Genomic DNA, 12,624 nt, shown 5'->3' on the forward strand with positions numbered 1-12,624 from the left:
ATAATAGCTAGATGCCTAGAATTTGGATGGAACGTCTCAATGACCTAAAAAAATAATAGAATTTGTCTTTATATCTAAAAAAAAATAGTAACATAAATTGTTTTGGGAAAAAAAACAACATATACGTTGTGATGGAACAATTCGAGTAAACCCTTCATTCAAAATTTCAGTCACTTTCGAAATTGAATTATTTAGCATGATTCAAATATAACGTTACAAAATTAAAAGGAACAATATTTTGCCAGACAATTTAAAGAAAGTTTCTATCCAAAGATGTTATCATAGTGAGTTTGAAAATTTCTTTTGGGGACTTGTTAGCAGTCCAATAATTCTTTGTGCTCTCCGTTACCCATACAAGTGGGGTTATTGTACCAAAAATTATAAGTGGGCCTATTCCTTAATTCCAAGAAGTTTATTGTTTTAGTTGTAGTAGACAAAATTATTGGTATGTCAAGTTAATCCAAAGTACAATGACAAATATTCGATCCAGGGTTAACACATAAGGAAATATTCTCGATTTTAGTTAGTTCTTGAAATCTCTGGTTAAATATATTTAACTTTTAACTAATTAATATATGCATTGTAAATTTCTCTAATTTTGAATTTTCACAAAGTCAACAAATTATTATGTGGTAAATTATTTAATTACTGATCCACGGATCTTGTGATTCACCGATTGCAACAACACTCATTTATTGGGCGGAGCATATATAATGTGCTGACCGAGAAAGGTCTTTTCATTCCTTTTGGTTTACTCACCAAATGGAAGCTTAACAATTACTCATTTTCTTGTTGATTCCCATGGAGGTATCATTTTTGAATGAAATCTATTGGAATCTTATTACATATTAGGCTATGCCTCTCTAGCTGACCAGGGCGTCGGAACCTTAGATGCACTAGCAATTGGCATAACAAATAGTTGTTCGATTCTTGGTCTGTATCCTTCACTTTATATTCATGATATCACCTTGGAACCTGACACTCGACCTCAACTTGATTCAGAATTTGACTCTTGGCTCCGATCTTGGACTCAAACTAGCTAGAGCCAAGAAGTAGACCCAAGCCCGATTCGGGATCTGACCCAAGACCCCGACCCTAACATGGTACTCGAACTTAGACCCGACCCCAACCCTAACTCCCAACTACCTCGACACCCAACTCCTGACGGATTATGTTCATATAAAAACTACATTTTAATTATGTAATAAATTAATTATTTTAAATTAAACATAAAAGCTAAAATATCATATAATGTGGACCAGAAGAGTAAACAATTAGAGGAAAACGATAGGTGTCAAGTTCCTACCCTTAACCACTAAATTAATGTTCTGTGCTCCTTTTTATTTCTTTGTTGCCAATTTCATATGTCAATTTTAATTTCCTCTTAAAGTCATATAGAAAGCTACTATTATTGCAACCCTAGCTAGAAAATTGATAGATGTGTGCAAAATGGTCCTAGGTTGCAATGCAAATAGAAAAACATTGCTTTTATAGTAGATGGAAATTATTAACACATTTTAGTGTAGAAATTAAAAATATCATAACTTATACAGCATCTACTCATGCTCGTGTTTACTAATTGGTGACTTTGTAGGTGCAGACGAGTTTTGGGCTAGAATCATTCTTAAACTATGGCCTAAACATAAGATACATCCTTGTATTATTTCACTGAACAAAAATTATCCCTGTACTATTTAAAAAATTACGAGATTTCTCCTTCCATCCGTCTCTGTTAAAAATCTCACGGCACAAAAACAAAAAATCCAAGCACGTGGCTTTACCCCTAAATAAGGCTTCAAAAACTTGCAATTTCTTTTGATCTGAACATTAGAGAATACCAAATTCACCCTAACACTAAAGAATGATAACTGTTATTAGTCCTAGGTTTACGGTACCACTCCCAGAAAGTATAAAAAAAATCAATACTTCATCTTTCTCTCAACTTCAAATAAAAAATTATGCGAATTCAGAATTTAGAACCGATATAATATTTAAAATATTATGATACCAATGCAGATGAGAATGGTGCCTCTCTAGATTAATCCTACTTTGATTTTATTTTAATCTATCTAGCATCTAGATACTTCTTTATGTATTGTTAAATGAGTGCAACATTGAAACTATCCAAACCCACAATCAGAAAAGAAAATAAGAAAAATTGCAAATCTTTCTGACATTTCAACAAACATGTAATGGACATAATCGGAACAAGACCCACTATACTAGATTTAGCCAATTCAGATGCGGATGGAGATTCCCTAATAGATTCTACAGATTTAACACTGACTTAGAAAATCTTGATTACTTCTAATTGTTCTTAGGAAACAAAATAATTTCTCTCAGAGTAACAAAAAATGACAAAAACATAAATCAAATACATTAAACAATTAAAGCACTATAAGAACAAGAAGAGAAAATTTGCAAATGACAGCATATGATTAAAAATTTCGTCAAAAAAGTTTAGGTTGTTCTAGAACTAAAAAGGTAAGTTTTTAAAGCCTCCTACTTGTTGGATACTGGAGGTGAAAGACAATCGGGACTGGGATGAAAAAAGCCACGGACCTGATACGTTTTTTTTTTTAGTTGGTGTCGTTAGTTTCTTGATCGCAATTAACAGAGGATGGATCTTGCAATCTTTGAAATAGTATAGGGATGTTTTTATTTAGTTCATAATTTAGGGATGATTTTAGCCAAAAACTCGTGCAGACAGTTGCTTTTAATGTTAAAAGAAAATTCTCATCAAATTAATTTAAGAACTTTACCTAAACGTTATGGTAAAACTCAGCAATCATACAATAAATTTGAATAACATAGAGGATAATCTTGGTTGAATTCAGCACATCCATATTGATTAATAATATTTTACTTGATTTTAATATACTTTATTTAAATCGAGGTCAATCAAAATAACTTTACTGCACAAAATAGAAATAAACCTAAACTCCACTTGTGGATTACACTAATTGGTATGTTGTTGTTGTTATTATTATTGTATGTTTAGTTGCTAGAGTAATTTATTAATAATCAAAAGTCTATTGCTGATTAATAATGGTCTTATTATTAAATTCAGAATGATTAATTTAAGAGTCTAACCAAAGCTAATTGTCTATGGAAAATGTTGTTTCGTAGCTCGGGAAAAAACAAGCAGCAGTTATAACATATTATAACACGTCAAATTACTCTAATAGCGTAACTTTCTTTTACACTGTCAAATATATATAATTTAAATTCATACCGAAATGTAATTAAGCAAAATAAATTCATATACAGAAGTGTTTATAGTGAAAATAGGTAAGAGTTGAGGAAATAAGTAATTGGATTTGTCAATCTCATATATTACAAACACTATATCCTAAAAAAACAAATCACTATCGACATATCCAACAAAAACAATCTAGTAGGTGCACATTCTTAAGGACATTAGCTAGCAAAAGTGGGAACCAATTAATTACGCTAAGGACAATTTTAATTGTGTCCTTAGGCTTAGTTCCAAAATCGTCACTCAATCAAAAGTAAATATTGTTGGTTTAATTTATAGATCTTGATTTGGTATAGTAAGACAAAAGTTTATACATTTTAATGACATTTTTTTTGCTTTGTTTTACAACAACAAAGGCACGTAAGATACTAATACTATTTTTCTTACTGTATTATTTATCTTTTGATTCAGTTCTTATTATCTTGTAAATTATAAGTTATGAATTAGTTCTTAATTAATGGATTTGGGGAACACATGTGATGCAAATTAAAGCTTTCTATTTTGACAGCCTAATATGGTTTAAAACTTTAAATTAACGATAATTATAAATGTTACTAAGCTCCTCGATATTAACTATGTTAAGATATTGCATATGGTCATTCTATTTTATATGATACAATTTGTTTAATTGGTCCGGAAAAGAATTAAACTCCTTGATATTAATTAAGAAATATTTTAATCCAATCATTTTCAATTCATCCTTAAATCTTAATAATAAAGATATTTTTATCGGAACATGTTAGAGGTTAAGCAAGCTAGGGACTGTTTGGTCATTTGGCCAAGATCTGTTAAAAAAGCTAATTAGGCAGTTAGTTAGTTGAGGTGGTTATAACTGATTGGTGGATTGTTGTTTGGTTGTTAATTGAGTGTATAAGTATATGGATACATACACTCATAATACACAATGTGCAAATATACCAATACAAGAATGTAAAGATATTTTCATTTTTTCCTCTTCTTCTCTCTCTTCTCTCTCTTCTCGCTTCTGCTTCTTCTTCTATCTTCTTTGTTGAGCCTTCATGTTTCCTCTGGTTCTTACTCTCACAAGAAGGTTCTAAGCTCACTGAAGCTCAGAATAAATTTGTTCATGGTATCAGAGCAAGTATCACAGTGGTTCATTGTGGTAGGTGTTCAATTTTCGGAGTCAAAGAATCAGTTAGATTCATAGATTCATCAAAATCTTTGGTCGATCTACAGATCGAAGTTAAGATCATTCATACAACTACAAAAAACAGGAAGAAAGGTTGAAAATGACGGGTGAAGAAACCCTAGGTCAACGAGTCCAGCTGAATCAGTCCATGTCTGGGCAAGGTATTGATTACAACCATCCACTGTTCTTAAGCCCTACAGATATAAGTGGAATTAGTATTATTTCGTTTCAATTGATTGGTGTGGAGAACTACACTTTATGGAATCGGTCGGTCAAACTAGCTCTACTAGGAAAGAACAAATTAGGGCTAGTTGATGGCACATGCAGAAAAGAGATGTATGGCGAGGAACTGTGGAGTCAATGGGAGAGGGTAAATGCTATCGTTTTATCGTGGCTGATGAACTCAGTGTCAAAAAGTCTACTGAGTGGAATTGCGTTTGCTTCAAGCGCAATGGATGTGTGGAGTGACCTACAAGAGAGATTTGATAGAGTAGATGGTTCAAGGACTTACAGTCTACACAAAGAAATCACAACTCTGCAGCAGGGGACAACTTCAGTTTCTGTATATTACACAAAGCTAAAAGCTCTGTGGGATAAATTTGAGGTGCTAGTACCTTCACCTTGTTGTAACTGTGAGAAATCCAGAGGCTTTGTTGTTCACATGAACAGACAAAAGTTATATCAATTCTTAATGGGGCTAAATGATTTGTATCATCAGACTAGGAGCCAGATACTCATGATAGATCCACTACCAACTGTTAATCAGGCCTATGCCATGGTAGTATGAGATGAAAGTCAAAAGTCTGTTATTACAGGCATCAATACCTTAGGCCTAAATGCATCCATCTTAGAGTCAGCAGCAATGTATTCTAGAGGTGTGATTAACTCAGGTGCAAATCATAAGTTCAAGAAAAATACACTGTTCGTATGTGACTTTTGCAAGTGTAGAGGTCACACTAAGGAATACTGTTACAAAGTTGTTGGATATCCACCAGACTTTAAGTCAAAGAGGAAGATACAAAGTGCCTCCAGTTCCAGTCAGCATCCATCTCATGCTAATTTCTCTTATGGTTTGAACACCAATGTGCATGACAAATCAGTTGAGGCCAGCACATCTGTGGAGTATCAATCTGCCATCACTACTAGACAAGCTGAAAAGGATGTCAAATAATTACTCTAAGGCTGCACATTCACAAAAGAGCAGTATGATCAAATTTTAAAAATGCTAAGTCAACAGTCACAAGCAAGAGTTACTACATCTGATGACAATAAGGCAAATACTGCAGGTAAAGACCTGTTTGTCACTGAAAATAGTGATGTCTGGATTATAGACACAGGTGCAACAAACCATATGGTATCAAATTTGAATATGCTGGAAAATGAGTCTATGTTAAAGCTAGATATTCCTAAGGAGGTGTCCTTACCAAATGGTAGTACTACACAAGTAACACACATTGGTTCATGTAGCCTATCAACTAAAAGTCTTATCACTAATGTGTTTCACATTCCAGAGTTCAAATATAATCTGATGTCAGTCAGCAAACTAACAAAGGAATTAGGATGCTCAGTGTCCTTCTTCCTTTCATTTTTGTGTTTTCCAGGAGCTTTACACTGGGAAGGTGAAGGAGGTTGGTAAAGAAGAAGGGGGCTTATATCTGTTGTGGAGACAATTATCTCAAGGCACCAGTAAAGAGTCTGCTCTTGTTGTTAATTCAACTCATCTCACAGACAAGGATTCAACTGCAGAAGTGGAGTTATGGCATCAAAGGCTTGGACATGTCTCTTCAACAGTGCTTGCTAAAATGTTTACTATGACTAAACACACTATGTGTCAAATTTCTCAATGTCTTGTTTGTCCAATGGCTAAGCAAACCAGGACTATAATTCCTTCTAGTAGTATCAAAAGTAGTGACTGTTTTGCTTTGTTACATGTTTGTCACGATCTAACCCCGTGACTAGTGTCCGAATTGGACCCGCATATACACACCTATTATCTATAGTCAATCGACAATTAAACATGATATAAGATTTATATGGGTAGCACGTCGTCTCAAACTGTTACTTATATATATACCAAAATCACCTATTTCTTGGAGAGTCTTAATTGTCAAAAATAAGATAACATAATATGTAAGCCGACAAGGCTTCCATTCTGAATGTAAACGTCTAAAAACATAAGTCATACTAGTACACCGGACAACATCTATATACAACCCACTCATATGTCTACAGACCTCTAAGAGGATTAACAATAGCATATGACGGGACAGGGCCCCGTCGTACCCCTAAATACACAAATATATACATTATAAGGATTAGTACCCAAAGTTTGGGCTCCGATATAATGGAGCACTTCAAACTCGTTGAGTAGAATCCTAAGTTGGCGGCTCTCCAAAATGAGTATATGTACCTGCGGGCATGAAATGCAGCCCCCCGAAGAAAGGAGGTCAGTACGAACTATGTACCGAGTATATAAAGCATAAAATACCGTAAAAGAGATCACATCTGCAATAAAGATTCAGGAGCTAATCACTGTACCTGTGTCTTATGAAATGAATACATGCATATCATCATCATATATCATACCCGGCCCGTTAGGGAACTCGGTGTCATAATTATATCAATATATCGTTATATGTATATATATACCATACCCGACCCTCTAGCAAGGGACTCGGTGAATAGAGTAGTGTACACTGATACCGTACCCGGCCTATTATGGGACTCGATGCCATAATCATATCGTCATATCATCATAATATCATATTATCATATCACGTACTCGGCCCTCTAGTAAGGGACTCGGTGAATAATGTAGTGGAATCCATACATGATAACATACCCGGCCTATCGTAGGACTCGGTGAATAATACCATAACAATATGCACGAATAAGGTATCATTAGCAACCTTGTGAAATTTAATCATTATCGGAGACTTAATAGAATAAGCAAAACAGTCCATCATTTGAAAACCAAGACAATAGTAATTATGAATCACACCAATTATGGATTATACTAAAATTATGAATTATACCACAACATGAGTTATACCAACTAGGATGGCTGGAATCATACACATGAGTCAAGACATAACAATATAAATTTTGAAAATCAAGAACGGTAGCCATCCGAGTATATCTACGAATAAGAGTTTCTTTGGAATTTAAGCATACGTCATTCGTTCGTTTCATATGGATCATGTCAAAAGAAGAAAATGTTAACTTTACATACCTTTAGCGTTTATACGTATATGCTGTCCAATATTGTCTCAACCTATATTAAAATGTTAAGCACTATGGTTAAGCTATGGACAAGAAAAACGTAGTCTATCGTTAGTAGGTTATTTCTAAAAAAAATTGGACAGTACCTCCCCTATACCACTCACTTTTCCCACTTTCAAACCAGCCATATAATCACCAATCAACATCAACAATCCAAAATATTGACACAAAATAAGATTTATTAATGACAATAAGCCTAGAATATTTCCACCCGACTCATGTTACCAAAGCAGTAAATTCGGAAAGTCAAATATCTCACGTTGTATCTAAATTTTGAAAATACAAACGGCAAAACTGGACGTTATGACCTTCATGAAACATTTAGATCTCTGTCTTAAGTTTCCAATTCAAAAAAAATCAACTCAAAAATCATTTTCTACAAAGAGATATCATCAAAATACGAACAGCTATACATGAAGGATTTTTCAATCCAGAATCTGGACAGAATTTGTCTTATGATTCATTCTCAGTTTTTGACATAATAACAGCAGATATAGACTAAGACATAAACATAAGAGTTGTAGGTACTTGTATTATATTTCCAAAACATGTTTAATATCTAAAATCGAAGGTCTACACAATGAGATATTCCCGAATTACTACCAGCTACTCAATTCCAAAAACGGGTTTGAACATTCACAATCTTCATACACCTTTTTCCTCCAAATTCAAGAACAACAACTCATCAACAACATCAAAACAATATCAACCATTATTATACATCATCACTAAGCTAATTTCATCCATTTAATCTACCTAAAACAATCCTTTAACCTATAAATCTCAACAAATCACCAAACTAGTTTATAACACTATTTTCTCCGTTCTAATCCGTTAAAACTCTAACTAAACTTTTTAACAATGAAAATGAGACTTTAATATTACCTTAAATTTGCAGCACCACATAAAATCTTCTCCTTATTGGATGATATCTAGCTCAAATTGAAGCCAATGCAACGTACAACAATTTTCTCTTCAAGAGCTTTGAGATTCGGGGCTTTAATTTTGGTCGGATTTGGTTTTTCTCTCAAGAACTTCCCCTTTCTCTCTCTCTGGAAATTTTTCTGAATATTTTCTTAGTCTAAAGTATGAAGGAAGAGATAAGAATTAGATTAATTTCGTGGGTATTGGGCCTGACCCGAATTAGAATTGGGTTGGGCCGAATTCACTATTTAGTTTGGCCTGTCAGACTTAAAATGTCTATATCTTATTACTCCGATATCACATTTTGTCCCACGACCTATGGTTGGAAAGATATTTCAATTACCTACAACTTTCATTTTGAGAGTTTTCCCAAATTCCCAAATTATAAAGAGGTTATGGCCTTCCAAAGTCAGCTTACCCGAAACGTGACTTTAAGAAAAACATATTTGATGGCTTCTATTTTGATTTGGCTTAAGGGTCCTTCTTGAGATGTATTTTACTACACATAAATTATTCATATAACTTGGCATCTACAACAAATCATGTCCTTTTAAAATTCAAAATTAAAAGTCCTTGAATTTATAATCGTTAGCTTACGAATAATCCAAAATGCAAAAATACGGAATGTAACAATGTTGACCTTTGGGGTCCTTACAAAACAGCTACCTTTGATGGCAACAAATATTTTCTTACAGTAGTTGATGATTTCTCAAGGATGACTTGGTTATTCTTGCTTAAACAGAAATCAGATATTTGTGTGTCACTTCCATTGTTTCTGAAGTATGTTAAGAATCAGTTTGGGAAAACTGTCAAAGCTATAAGGACTGATAATGGTACAGAGTTTGTTAACTCAGTTTGTGTTGACCTGTTTAAAGAATTAGGTATCATACATCAAAAATCCTGCCCTTACACCCCTCAACAAAATGGTGTTGCTGAAAGGAAACATAGACATTTACTTGAAGTAACAAGAGCACTAAGATTTCAAGGTAAAATTCTCATTAAGTTCTGGGGTCACTGTGTACTGGCTGCCACTTATCTTATTAACAGACTTCCTAGCAGTGTTCTTGGATTCAAATCCCCTTATGAAAGACTCTATGGTGCCAAACCAGGATTGTCTCACTTGAGGACAATTGGCTGCTTGGTCTTTGCAAAAAATCTTACTGAACATGACAAACCTATGTCTAGATCAAGGTCTGCTGTCCACATGGAATACTCTGAAGTGCATAAAGGATACATCTTATTTGATTTGTCTAACAGGTCATTCTTTGTGAGTAGGGATGTTCTCTTTAGAGAAGATATTTTCCCATTTGCCACAGATAACAGGTCATCTTATCAGCAGCTGTTTCTGGACACCCTGCAAGGATCAGTGCTCTCTACACTTGATCATGTGATCTCACCAGGTTCTGACCAGGCTGCAATATCACCAGGTGATGATCAGACTTATATATCTGTAGATGTTGAGCATATTGAGGCCACTCAGCCCTTCCCTGAAGTGCAGCTGCAGGATGATCTGATTGTTCCTGAGGTGCCTCCTGTTGCAGTGATTCCACCACCTACTAGACAGTCTACAAGACCCAAACAATCCTCCTGCTTGGCTGAAGGATTTTGTCTCCTTTAATACACTTAAAGATGTTCCTTATCCTATCTCTAATTATGTCACTTATTCTCATCTGTCCCCCTCTAATCAATGCTACATTGCAACTATATCCACTGTGACTGAACCTTCCACCAATGCTGAAGCAATAAAAAATCCAAGATGGATTGAGGCCATGCAAGCAAAGATTCAGGCTCTGGAGAGTAATCATACCTGGGAGGTTACACCTCTACCTGCTGGCAAGAGAGCTATTGGGTGCAGGTGGGTATATAAAGTCAAGTATAAATCCACAGGGGAGATAGACAGATTCAAAGCCAGACTAGTTGCAAAGGGGTATAGCCAGCAGGAAGGCATTGATTACACAGAAACCTTTTCTCCAGTGGTTAAAATGGTAACTGTGAGAACTGTTCTGTCTATTGCTGCAGCCCAACACTGGCACATCCATCAGATGGATGTCTTTAATGCCTTCTTGCATGGAGATTTAACAGATGAAATATATATGCAGCTTCCTCCAGGTTTTGTCAGTCAAGGGGAGAATGTGTGCAGACTGACAAATTCTTTGTATGGCCTCAAACAAGCCCCAAGACAGTGGAATCAAAAACTCACTGAAACCCTCCTGAAAATGAAGTTTACACAGAGCCAATATGACTACTCCTTGTTTATTAACAAGTCATCAGAAGGAATTGCAATAGTACTTGTGTATGTAGATGACATGCTGATCACTGGCAGCAGCTTGAAGCTAATAGAAGAAACCAAGGAAGCTCTACAAAAGGCTTTCAAAATGAAAGACTTAGGGGAGCTCAATTATTTCCTTGGAATTGAATTTACAAGATCTGCGGAAGGAATACTTATGCACTAGAGGAAGTATACACTTGAACTCATATCAGGAATGGGAATGACAGCAGCCAAACCAGCAAGCACTCCAATGGATGTAAATGTCAAGTTGACATCCAAACAGTATGATGATGTGAACAAGAGTCAAGAAGAATCAGATGATCCCCTGACAAATCAATCAGCATATCAAAGGCTTATAGGTAAGCTACTATATCTCAACATGACAAGGCCAGACATAGCCTTTAGCACTCAGACATTGAGTCAATTCATGAATCAACCAAAAAAGTCCCACATAGATGCTGCACTAAGAGTAGTCAGGTATCTAAAGAGACAACCTGGACAGGGCATACTACTCTCAAGCCACTCAGACAACCAGGTTAGTGCTTATTGTGATGCAGATTGGGCTGCTTGCCCCCTAACCAGAAAATCAGTCACTAGATACATGATAAAAGTTGGAGAGTCACTGATATCATGGAAGGCCAAGAATCAGTCCACAGTGTCAAGAAGCTCAGCTGAATCTGAATACAGAAGCATGGCCTCAACTGTGTCAGAGTTAGCCTGGTTGCTAGGATTGTTGAAAGAAGTGATAGCTGAAGTAGAGTTGCCAGTGCAGGTGTATAGTGATAGCAAAGCTGCAATCCAGATTGCTGCCAATCCAGTGTATCATGAAAGAACAAAGCATATAGAAATAGACTGTCACTTCATTAGAGAGAAGCTGCAACAAGGCCTACTTGAAGTACACTATCTTCCAACTCAAGAACAACCAGCAGATATACTAACTAAAGGGTTGTCTAAAGCTCAGCATGAATATCTTCTTTCCAAGCTAGGGGTGTTGAACATTTTTACCCCACCTAGCTTGAAGGGGAGTGTTAGAGGTTAAGCAAGCCAGGGACTGTTTGGTCATTTGGCCAAGATCTGTTAAAAAAGCCAATTAGACAGTTAGTTAGTTGAGGTGGTTATAACTGATTGGTGGATTGTTGTTTGGTTGTTAATTGAGTGTATAAGTATATGGATACATACACTCATAATACACAATGTGCAAATATACCAATACAAGAATGTAAAGATATTTTCATTTTTTCCTCTTCTTCTCTCTCTTCTCTCTCTTCTCGCTTCTGCTTCTTCTTCTATCTTCTTTGTTGAGCCTTCATGTTTCCTCTGGTTCTTACTCTCACAAGAAGGTTCTAAGCTCACTGAAGCTCAGAATAAATTTGTTCAGAACAGGATACCCGACGAAGACTACCCCTTTGAGTCGGGGTACTGCCATTGTCACAGAGCATGAGAAGGACACGCAACGATTACCCCGAAAATCTCCTTGCTTGGGGGCATTTAGAGGCTTATTACTTTCACAATCACTTATTTTTTGTCACGTCGATAAACTTTTGTAGTCTAATTATTTCCTTTTCTACTCATTCACGTCCTAACTCGATTTATATAATTGACCATTTTTAAATTTTTTTTTCTTCTCATTTCAATCAAATATACTATCATCACATAGAATAATAGAGATGGAGCATCATTAATTAATATGAATTAATCTTATAATCGATGCGTTACGTTCTTAACAGTAATAATTGTGTT

Source organism: Solanum dulcamara, chromosome 8 (assembly GCF_947179165.1).
Source record: "Solanum dulcamara chromosome 8, daSolDulc1.2, whole genome shotgun sequence".
Lineage (NCBI taxonomy): Eukaryota > Viridiplantae > Streptophyta > Magnoliopsida > Solanales > Solanaceae > Solanum > Solanum dulcamara.